General features: G+C 38.6%; 1 long non-coding RNA gene across 4 annotated transcripts in view; it reads right to left on the reverse strand.

Annotated features, from left to right (window-relative positions):
* The window catches only part of LOC106507269, a 43,476-nt gene continuing 33,522 nt past the window's right edge, over positions 2,196-12,149 (reverse strand). For all 4 annotated transcript variants that reach the window (XR_002344104.1, XR_002344102.1, XR_001303147.2 and 1 more), the window contains one exon: positions 2,196-2,781. This is a non-coding gene — a long non-coding RNA (uncharacterized LOC106507269). The remainder of the gene's footprint in view (positions 2,782-12,149) is intronic.

Genomic DNA, 12,149 nt, shown 5'->3' on the forward strand with positions numbered 1-12,149 from the left:
GCTGATCTCTACTCATGCACACAAAGATCTGGGGGCAGAGAAGCAGAAAGGATGGAAAAGGTCTCACCTGTAGAGCAAGAAGTCTCCAGTCCTGGAAGAGACGCCATACAAATTTCTTGACTACTGATGGAAGTCTTCTTGCGTAGCCAACCTGCAGATTTTCCTCCCTGTGGGAGAAAGTTCTTTGGCAAAGAGGCCAATGGAGTCCCTATTCTTTTTGCTACAGGTTCCTGATCTGATCACCACTCTACCTCCCCTGCTCCCACCACTGCTCCCAAATTTCACAAAGACAATCACTAAATTAGATCCCTTTTCAGAGCTCTCCTTACTGACTTCGGAGGTTTTCTGCTCCATTCAAAAATTTCCCTACTTACTAGGGGACACTTGTAGCTCCCTGCACAGATGCCAGAACCTTTTATTCTAGAATTCATTATGAAAAAACACAATGAAAATGCCTGGCTGACATAGCACATCATGAAGTTTATTCACACGTAAGCATTAAGAGTCAATGAATTAACATACATAAATAATTGAAAAGAAAAGCAATTAAAGAGCAGGTCCTTGAAAGCAAAGAAGAAAGACCAAACCAGGATGCTATGGAAAGTTTGCCAGGGAGCCAAACTTAGTTGCACCATCTTGTTCATCTTCAACCGTGCTGGTCAGAGAGAAGCTGATTATGGGATTGGCTTTCTTGTTTATTTTGCTTTTCTTTCCTTGTGTGTGTTCTTGGCTTTTGTTTTGCTTTTTGGTACAGCTCAAAACCTTTGAGCCCTGACACCACTAAAACTTCTAATGAGCCTTACAATTTCATTTTTGCAGGCATAAGCACCATTAACATAAAATTACTCATTATAAAGTAGTTCATTAAGTGTATATGTTTAATGGAGAACTTCAACATTGAAAGGGAGGAATCTGTCTTTCCTCGTTGTCGGAACACTGAGTCTGTGTATAGATGTATGTACCCTCCTAGGGGGCATACTGCTGATGCATGCGACTGTCCTGGTCTTGCCATCCATGGTCTCCCATTTTGCTTCAGCTCACTTTGTTTCATGGCTGGAAAGCTCCTGGCCTGTGCATGGTGTACTCACATCTCATAAAACGGAATGGTTAACAAAACACTTGCCTCATTGCAAACAAATAACATCCTGTCCTATTGAATATCTTAAAAAAAAGAAAAAAACAAATCTTTTTTTTTTGAGGGGGAGGTCTTTTTAAGGCTGCACCCACTGCCTATGGAAGTTCCCAGGCTACAAGTCGAATCAGAACTGCAGTTGCCGGCCACAGCCACGGCAACATGGGATCCAAGCCACATTTGTGACCTACAACAGAGCTCACAGCAAAGTCCAATCCTTAACCCACTGAGTGAGGCCAGGGATCGAACCTGCATCCTTATGGATACTAGTTGGGTTTGTTACCACTGAGCCATGATGGGAATTCCTAAAATAATTTTTTATGCCAGCTACTGGGTAACCTAGCTCTCTTTCCTCTTTCCCTTAGAATTAGTCTGTTTACAGCTATAAGGCATATAGAGATCATCTGGTGGTGGCTTTCTCAGGGGATGTCAAACTTTACAGGTTTCTCAGTCAGAGGGCTTGTTCCAACACAGATGGCAGAGCCTCAATAAGTCTGGGATAAGACCTAAGAGTTTGTCTTCCTCACAAGTCCTTCCATGCTGCTGATCTAGGGATAAGGCTTTGAGAATCAGCCTGAGCCCCTCACTTCATAACAGGGGAAATTGAGCCTTAGACAATTGAAGCACTTGGCACAAACTGACCCAGCCCATGAGTGGCAGGGCCAAGACCACCACTGAAGCCTTCTGACTTTCACATGCTAATTACACGCATATCCTATTATTTCTTTTTAATGTTTATCAGCTGCCTATGTCAGCAGCTCAAATATCATTCTGCTACTTCTCTCTCTTAATCTTCACAGTGAATTCACACCGTACCATTTGGTACGACTTCTGTAGTCTTGCGGAAGTACCAGTCCTGAGATCTTACAGCCTTTTAAGGACAAGAGCCCTGGGAGACAGCCTTGGTTCATTTTTCTCCCAAGCAAAATTTTGCTGACCTTAAATATCAACTCTTTTTTTTTTTTTTTCCTTGCAGAGCTTTAGTCTTTCAGATAATTGTTTTGATCTCCTTCTGTTAATTTCTCAGGCAACCCTGAGAAGGCTCCTCTGTTTTTCTTCACACTTTTTTTTTTTTTTCAAATAAATCTGAAGGAGAACTCTTATAATTTCTAATTCTTTTTTTCTGATGAGTTTTGACTTTGGCATTGGTTTGCGGCAGCCTCCTTTCTTCTGTCAAGTGCTCCTTTTCTGGGAATGTGAACATCTTTGTAGGAGCAGATGAATTCTTTGCCTCCTTTGCTCTTTCTCCTCACTCTCCCTCATCTCTTCAGGTATGTTCTTATTTGTGCGTATTCCCCACCTTGCTCTCCCTTCACTCCCACTGATCACTTCCTTTGCATGTCTCTTGAGTTCCAGTTAGTGAGCCCCTAACTTATCCTCTGGCTGATATCATCTTCGTCTCCCCCTCAGACTGTATGCTCACTTGCCAAACCTCTCTGGGAAAAATCTTAGGGATAGAGTATATAGAAAGAGCATCAACATAAGTATTATGGTAGAAAAAGTAGCGTGGACGGATGAGTCACTTGACTTCTCCTGGCCTCACTTCCTTAGCTGTAGGAAAAGAACTGATTGGGAGCTTCCCAGTTGCCTAGAAGTTAAGGATCCAGCATTGTCACTGGTGGGGTGCAGGTTCTTCCTCATGCTGCTTTCTAAGCCAAAAGAAAAAGAAAAAGAAAAAGAAATAAATGAACAGGATGGTCTCGCAAGGGTTGCAAACTCAAAACTGCCAGCCATGTCCCAAGGACATAATTGCCATGAACCCTAGTCACAGCCATGGGGAAATACTGGCCATTCAGTGTTGCTAAATCTTCCGATTTTTCAAGGGTGATTAGGAATCTAGATTTTTTTTTTTAATCCTGAACCCTCCTTATTGTAAATGTTGGCAACTAATTCAAATTATGAACCACATAAAACACATTCCATCTGTGTGCCAGATTTGGCCTTAGGCTGTCTATTTGTGACCTGGAGATGAGATGGGATTCTTAAGTCCCTTGCAAGTCTAAAACTTCATGACCCTTCAGTAATAAAGTTTTAAAACAAACTAGATCTTCATGTGAGATCCCTAAATGGTTTCCCTGCCATTTGTATTTGGTTAAATGGCTATTAGTCTCCCAAGTGAACACTCTGGAGTTTGTTGTCAGAAGAAGGTACAATGTCTTCCACTGCTTCTACCATAAAGTGACCACATTTTACTCCCAGACTCAGCATCAGTCAGCTGAGCACACATACTGTACTATGGCAGCTGACCCTGTGCTGTGCAGACCGGTCTTGGAATAGGAAGCCTCTGCGCAGCATAAGGCTCCCTCCTCTGTTCCTTTGTCTGGAGGCAACATTTTGGTCCTTCTATATATTCTATGTAATGTCATGTTACAGACTACTCTAACAAGGAGGAAGCTAAACAATCAAAGACAGATTTGAGGTTCGGAAGCACAGGAACGGAATGGAAACTAGCAGTTAAGAAAAAAAAAATGGAAGCATTGCCTCAAGATAGTAGAGCTGAACAATATTCAGGAGATCCTGCTTTATTGCATTTCACATCTTCCTTAGAGATTTCCTGCACAGAAAGCCTTTGGCCCTTTCCCGCGGGCCAGCCTTCCTTGGTCTGGGACTTTTCCGTCAGAGTTTCTCTCTGTCTTGCATCCACGAACTGTCACCTTTTATTAAACCCTAGCTGGCTGGCATTCTTTCTCTTGTCCCCCTTTGGTCCTTTAAGAGTAGGATCCCTGAAATCCACCCCGTAACTGGACCTTGAAAATCTTCATCTTTTGGTGTTTCAGTGGAACTATGATGCTTTAAATGACCCATAAGATTAGAAAGAAAATAAGGCTCAAGGGCCAATGATTTTAACAAGGAGGAAAAGCACTTAGCAAGTTAGAATTTCTGCAGCAGAAAGTATACACATTATAGACCTGGGAAATGCTCAAAGTGCAAGTTCTCTGTATGTATCTTTAACTTTAAAATTTTTGACTGCATAAAACATATGTACCATGGTTTGAATGTTCTGAATCATTTGATAAACTTTTAATCAAGAACTGGCATGTAGATTCAGATAATTCATTTATTTTTATGATTATATTGTTACCAACAGTCATCATCAACATCTAATTCAATACTTCTCAAGTATCTCTTCAAGGAATCTTAAGGGTTTGTAAATTACAACAGGGAAAAATAATTGGTGTCTGGTTAAGAATAAGGCCTTGGAATGAGGCATGTATGGGTGTTATATAATTCAGCAGGTGTTTAATCATGTTGGGTTTAGAAGCTCAGGGAGGTTAAACATCTGCTGAGTTAAAATATGCTTGAAAAGTATTCAACACAGTGACTGGCATATAGAACGACTGAAAAAAAAAAAAAAAAGCTGACTATTTCTTTTTTTTTTTTTTGTCTTTTCTAGGGCCGCTCTCACGACATATGGAGGTTCCCAGGCTAGGGGTCTAACCAGAGCTGTAGCCACTGGCCTACACCAGAGCCACAGCAACACGGGATCCAAGCCGTGTCTGCGAGCTACACCACAACTCACGGCAATGCCGGATCCTTAACCCACTGAGCAAGGTCAGGGATCGAACCCGCAACCTCATGGTTCCTAGTCGGATTCGTTAACCACTGCACCACGACAGGAACTCTGCTGACTACTTCTAATATACAGTTATTTTTTTTGGTTGTGCTCATGGCATATGGAAATTCCCAGGCCAGGGAATACGTACCATAGCAGCAACTTAAGCCACTGCAGTGAAGACGTCAGATCCTTAACCCACTGTGCCACAAGAGAACTCCTACTAAATGGTTATTTTTACCACTGCTGGCTACCTCAAAAAATTATACCACCTATTGTTGCTTTTGATTCCACCTTTATCATAGATATTTCATCTAATATTTCGAAATAACACATAAGCATAGACTTAAAAAATGGAGTTCATGATTAGTGACATGATCTGAGGCACCCTGTGATGAACTCCTTAGTAATTCATTCTATCTATCTATCATCTATCTAACTTTCTCATCCTGGGTGAAAAAAAATCTTTCATCAATTCTCTCTTCCCACAAAGCCTAGCTTTTTAAATTTTAAAATTTTTAGGAGCGCCCATCGTGGCTCAGTGGTTAATGAGCCCGACTAGGATCCATGAGGACATGGGTTCGATCCCTGGCCTTGCTAAGTGGGTTAAGGATTGGTGTTGCTGTGAGCTGTGGTATAGGTCACAGATTTGGGTTGGATCCCATGTTGCTACAGCTGTGGTGTAGGCCAGCAGCTACAGCTCCGATTCAACCCCTAGGCTGGGAACTTCCATATGCCACAGGTGCGGCCCTAAAAAGACAAAAGAAAAAAATTTATAATTTTTAAATTAAATTCATTTAAGCCACACTAAAAAAGAAAAACAATTCATTCGTTTCTGTCAAACCCCACCCATGCCTCTGGCAATCACCAATCTGTAATCTCTATCTATGTTCTTGGTGTGTTTTGATTGTTTCCTTGCTTTTTAGGGCCACATCTGCAGCATATGGAAGTTCCCAGGCTAGCTGCAACTGCGGACCTACACCACAGCTCATAGCAATGCCACATCCTTAACCCACTGAGCAAGGCCAGGGATCCAACCGGCATCCTCATGGATACTAGTTGGGTTCCTTACTGCTGAGCTATGATGGGAACTCTTTGTTTTTATATTCCATAGATTAGACAGATCATATGGTGTTTATCTTATCTGACTTATCTCACTTAGCAGAATGCCCTTGAGGTCCATCCATATTGTTGCAAAGAGTAAAAAATCATTTTTTATGGCTGAATAATATTCCATTGTATATATACCACATCATCTTTAACCATTCATCCATCAGTGGACACATGGGTTATTTCCATATCTTGGCTATTACAAATAATACCACAAAGAAAATGGGGGCACATGTATTTTTTTGAGTTAGTATTTTAGTTTTCTTAAAATAAAAATCCAAGACTTCCCGTCGTGGCAGGGTGGTTAACGAATCCGACTAGGAACCATGAGGTTGTGGGTTCAGTCCCTGCCCTTGCTCAGTGGGTTAACGATCTGGCATTGCCGTGAGCTGTGGTGTAGGTTGCAGACGCAGCTCGGATCCCGTGTTGCTGTGGCTCTGGCGTAGGCCGGTGGCTACAGCTCCGATTGGACCCCTAGCCTGGGAACTTCCATATGCCGCGGGAGCGGCCCAAGAAATAGCAACAACAACAACAACAACAAAAATCCAGAAGTAGGAGCTCCTGTGGTGGCACAGCAGTTAATGAATCTGACGAGGATCCATGAGGTTGTGGGTTTGATCCCTGGCCTCACTCAGGGGGTTAAGGATCCAGTGTTGCCATGAGCTATGGTATAGGTTGCAGACTTGGCTCGGATCTGGCATTGCTGTGGCTGTGGTATAGGTGGCAGCTGTAGCTCCGATTTGACCCCTAGCCTGGGAAACTCCATATGCCTAGGTGCAGCCCTAAAAAGCAAAAATCCGGAAATAGAATAGCTAGATTGTATGGTAGTTCTATTTTTAATATTTTGAGGACTCTCCATACGGTTTTCCATAGTGGCTGTACCAATTTACATAAATGAGGAGTTCCTTTTGTCCAGATCTCACCAACATTTGCTACCTATTTGTCTTTTTGTTAGTTTCCATTCTAAGAGGTATGAGGTGATATCTCACTGTAGTTTTGATTTGCATTTCCCTGATTAATGACGTTGAACATCTTTTCATGTATGTGTTGGCCATCTATGTCTTTTTTAGAAAAATATCTATTCAGATCCTCTGCACATTTTTAATCAAATTGTTTGGGCTTTTTTCTGTGATTGAGTTGTATGAATTCTTTATATATTTTGGATATTTGTACCTTATTAAATATATGATTTCCAAATATCTTCTCCTATTCAGTAGGTTGCCTTTTCATTTTTTTAAAAATGGATTTCTTTGCTATGCAGATTTTTACTTTGATGTAGCCCAATTTATTCATTTTTACTTTATTGCCTTTGTTTTTGGGGTCAGATTCAAAAACTTATCACCAAGAATTACGCTAAGGAGATTACCACCTATATTTTCTTCTATCAGTTTTATAGTTTCGGGTCTTACATTCAAGTCTTTAATCCATTTTGAGCTGATTTTTGTGTACTGTTTAAGATGTGGTCCAGTTTTTGCAAAACTATTTACTGAAGAGACTGTCCTTTCCCCACTCTATATTCTTAGTTCCTTCATTGCAAATTAATTGACCATGTAGGTGGACGATTATTTCTGGGCTATTCTGCTTTTATTTTTATTTGTTTATTTTTTGTGGTTTTTTGTCATTTCTAGGGCCGCACACATGGCATATGGAGGTTCCCAGGCTAGGGAGTCTAATCGGAGCTGTAGCCACCAGCCTATGCCAGAGCCACAGGAACACAGAATCCAAGCCACATCTGCAACCTACACCACAGCTCACAGCAACACCAGATTCTGAACCCACTGAGTGAGGCCAGGGATCAAACCTGCAACCTCATGGTTGCAAGTCAGGTTTGTTAATCACTGAGCCATGACATGAACTCTTGGCCCTCTATTCTGTTCCATTGATCTATGTGTCTGTTTTTATACCAACACCATACTGCTTTAATTACTAATGCTTTGTAATATAGTTTGAAAAGAAGGCATGGGAAGCCTTCAGCTTTGTTCTTCTTTCTCAAGATTGCTTTGCCTATTTGGGGTCTTTTGTGATTCCATACTAATTTTAGGATTGTTTGTTCTATTTCTGTGAAAAATGCCATTGGAATTTTGATAGGGATTGCATTGAGTTTTTGGATTGCTTTGGGTAGCAATGAAATTTTAACAGTATTAATTCTTCCAATCTATGAACACAGAATATCTTTTATTTTTGTCTCCTTCAATGTCTTTCATTAATGTCTTGCAGTTTTCAATATATAGGTCTTTCATCTCCTTGGTTTAATTTATTAAGTATTTTATTCTTTTGATGCAACTATAAATAGGTTTTCTTAATTTCTCTGATAGTTTGCTATTAGTGTGTAGAAATCCTTGGTATCCTGCAATTTTACTGAATTTATTAGTTCTAACAGTTTTTTAAGGTGTTTTTAGGGTTTTCTATATGCAATATGTCATCTGCAAATAATGTTTTATTTCTTCCTTTTCAATTGGATAACTTTTTCTTAATTGCTTTGGCTAGGACTTCCAATATTTTGTCACACTGAAGGAACTGAACAGGCTCCTTGTCATGTCCCTGATCTCAGAGGGAAAGCTTTCTGCTTTTCACCATTTCTGCTTTTCACAAGAATATAATCTTGTCTGTGGATTTGCTATACATGGCCTTTATTATGCTGAGTTATGTTCCCTTTATACCCATTTTGCTGAGAGGTTTTATCATAAATCCTTGTTAAATTTTGTCAAATGCTTTTTCTGCATCTATTGAAATTGTATGATTTTTATACTTAATTTCATTAATATGGTATATCACATTGACTGATTTGTGGATGCTGAACCGTAATGGCATCACTGGAATAGATCCCTCTCAATTATGGTGTATGATCCCCTGAAAGTATTGTTGAATTGAGTTTTCTAATAGTTTGTTGAGGATTTTTGCATCCAAATTCATTGGTGATTCTGGACTGTAATTTTCTCCTTTTTCTGACATCCTCGTCTGGTTTTGGTATCAGGGTAATGCTGGCCTTGTAAAATGAGTTTTGAAGAGTTCATCCCTCTTTTATTTTTGGAAGAATTGGAGAAGGATTGATATTAATTCTTCACTTGGTAGAATTCAGAGTGAAGCTATCTGGTCCTGGAATTTTGTCTCTTGGAAGGTTTTTGATTACTGATTCAATTTTACTAGTAATCAGTCTGTTTAGATTTTCAATTTTATCACAATTCAACCTTGGTAGGTTGTATGTTTCTAGGAATTTATCCATTTCTTCTAGGTTTTCAAATTTGTTGGCATAGGACTAAAGTAGTCTTGTTTCATTCTTTGTATTTCTGTGATATCAGATGTAATATCTCCTCTTTCATTTACGATTTTAACTATTTTTCTCAGTAAGTCTAGCTAAAGGTTTGTCAATTTTGTTTATCTTTACAAAGAATCAATTCTTAGTTTCACTGACTTTTTTCTATTGTCTTCTTACTATTTCCTTTATTCTAGCTCTAATCTTGGTTGTTTCCTTCTTTTATTAACTGGTTTCATTTGTTTTTTTTTTTTTTCTGCATTCCTTGAGGTGTACAGTTACTATTTGAGACTTTTGTTTCTTGAGGTAGGCATATACTGCTATGAATGTTCCTCTTAGAACTGCCTCTTAGAATTGTAGCCCATACATTTTGGTATATTGCATTCAATTTCCATTTATCTCAAGATACATTTTGATTATTTTGATTTCTTCTTTGACCCATTTGTTGCTCAATAGTGTGTTGTTTAATCTTCACATTTGTAAATTTTCCAGTTTTAATTGTGTAATTTATTTCTGGTTTCATACAACTGTGGTTTGGAAAAGATACTTGATATGGTTTTGCTCCTCTATTGTTATGTGGCCTAACATGTAGTCTTTCTTGGAAAATGTTTCATATACACTTGAGACTGTGTCTTCTATTGCTTTTGGATGGAATGTTGAGTAAATATCTGTTAAGTTCATCTGTTAAAATGTGTTCTTTATGGCCAATGATGATTGATTTTCCCTTTCATAATCTATCCATTGATGTAAGCAGGATATTAAAGTCCCCTACTATTATTGTGTTATTATTTCTCCCTTTAGGTTTCTTAACATTTGCTTTATATATCTAAGTGCTCCAATGTTGGGTACACAAATATTATATCTTCTTTTGGGATTAGCCCCTTTATCATTATATAACACCATTGTCTCTTATTACAGCCTTTGTTTTAAAAGTGTATTTTGTCTGATACAAGTATAGCTACTCCAGCTTTCTTTCGGTTTCCATTTGCATGGAATATCTTTTTCCATCTCTTATTTTTAGTCTGTGTGTCCGTAGATATTTCACCTACTATTTTAAAATAACACACAGACACAGACTTAGAAGACAGAGAAGGTGGTGATATGTTATGATCTGAGGTACCCTGTGAGGAACTCCACAATAATATTTAAATATTTCTCCTGCTAAAAAATTGCTGTGATTCAAGATTGAATGTTATCCCCTTATGTCAGAATAAATTAGCTGTCTGTCAAAGTTTATGCTTGCCCTTCAGAGAATTTGAGTTGTCACTGGAAGCAGCTACCCAGACAAGTACTCTATTTCTGCATTCCTCCTGCACCTGGCATGGCCTTCCTTCTAATATCAACTACTGGAATGGGAGCAGAAGCAATATGTGGCATTCTGGGATCAAGGTTTAATAAGCAGATGTACTCTCTCTGTCATCTTTCTCCTTCCACTAGATGGATTCCTTTGAAGATGAGGCCCTAGGGGAAGACTGAACCACAAGATGGAAGAGGACTAGTTCCTTGAATTACAGTATGGAGGAAAGCTGCCCACCAACTGGGAACTATTACTGTAGGTGGTTAAATGAATGATAAATAAAGCTCTATTACATTAATGCACACATTCTGGAGTCTATTATTTACTGTAGGAATTGGTGCTTTAAAGGAGATACTGCTGTAATAAAAACCTAAAGTAGCATATTTGGCTGAAGATTTTGGCAGCAGATGGCAAAGCAACAAATGCTGGGTGCTGGAAAGACAGAGACCCATGCTATGCATTGGCCAAGTATTTTTAAAATTATGTCTATGATAACTTAAAAAGCACAATCCATTACTACAAGAGACCAGTGAATGCTATATATTCCTAATTCTCCTTTTAATGAGTTTTTGTTATGATCATCTTGACTCTGTTTTATCATCATAAAAGGAGAAATACAAATAACTTCTCTACATGTGTGTATAAAGCTATTCTAAGAAGAGCTTTAGACTGGAAGACCTCACATCACCAAAGAGATGCTGGACTTTGAGCTGTATGCTTGAACTGGATTCCACTGTATATGTTCTTGAGTAAAAGAAGGATGGGTATGCATGGATAATTGGTGAAAAGAATGGCAGATGGAGGAAGGGCCAAGCTATCTGTTCCCTCTCCCATATTATACACCAAATTTCATCTAACCTAAGATTTCACTGGTTGTCAAATATACAATTTTATGTACTACTAAGACAGAAAAAAAATGCTTAATATAAATTTATGTTGAAGATTTGTTCTTGTTCTGATTGAACAATGTATTTCTATCAAAGAGATGTTAAAGTATGAAAAAAATGTGTATGCAGGAGTGATGAAAAACATTAGTATTTTTGAGAACTGATTGTCCTATTTGAGACAATATTTCTCAATTTCTTTTCATCCAGCTGTTGCCTTGAGAAAAGTTCTCACCAATATAGTACAAGTGGGAGTAAGGCATGTCACTTCTGGGCCAGACTCTTTTAAGATGTGGGTGACTTGTCTGTACTCTTTTTACCTTCCACAGCTGAAATCAGACAGGATCTAGGAAACAGCAGAGCCAAAAAGAAAAAAAAAAAAAAAAAAAAAAAAAAAGGCTAGTTTCTTGAATCACCAAGTTGAAGAAAGCTATGAGTGAGAAATAAGCTTTGATTTTGTTTAAGGTATATATTTTCAGCTTTCATTTGTTACCCCTCTTAATATAACCCAAGTAACACACTCTTTTACCTGTGTTGCTGTAAGGATTAAAGATAATTATTATAGGTAAAGCTCTTAGAAGAGTGTCTGGCATGTAACACTAAATGGATGATAACTACATTACTATTTAGAATGCTCTTTAAATATGCAAATAACTTTGGAGGGGTGATCTTCAACTTTTATCTTAGGAAGTTAGAAAGTTATGATAGAAAAAAACTTGAGTCATTTAATCAAACCTCTGCCACTTGAGAGATAAGTAAATGAAGTCACTGAGAGGATGAATGGTCTCCTGTAAAGTCACTTTATCAGTCATAAGTACTTTAGTATGAATTAGTTGTGTTTTAGCAAGGAAAGAGCAGGCTGAAATAGAAATGAGACTGCGGATGGGGATAAAGAGTGCAGAGGCTTTTGGAGTTGGGTT

This window comes from Sus scrofa, chromosome 5 (assembly GCF_000003025.6).
Source record: "Sus scrofa isolate TJ Tabasco breed Duroc chromosome 5, Sscrofa11.1, whole genome shotgun sequence".
Taxonomy (NCBI): Eukaryota; Metazoa; Chordata; class Mammalia; order Artiodactyla; family Suidae; genus Sus; species Sus scrofa.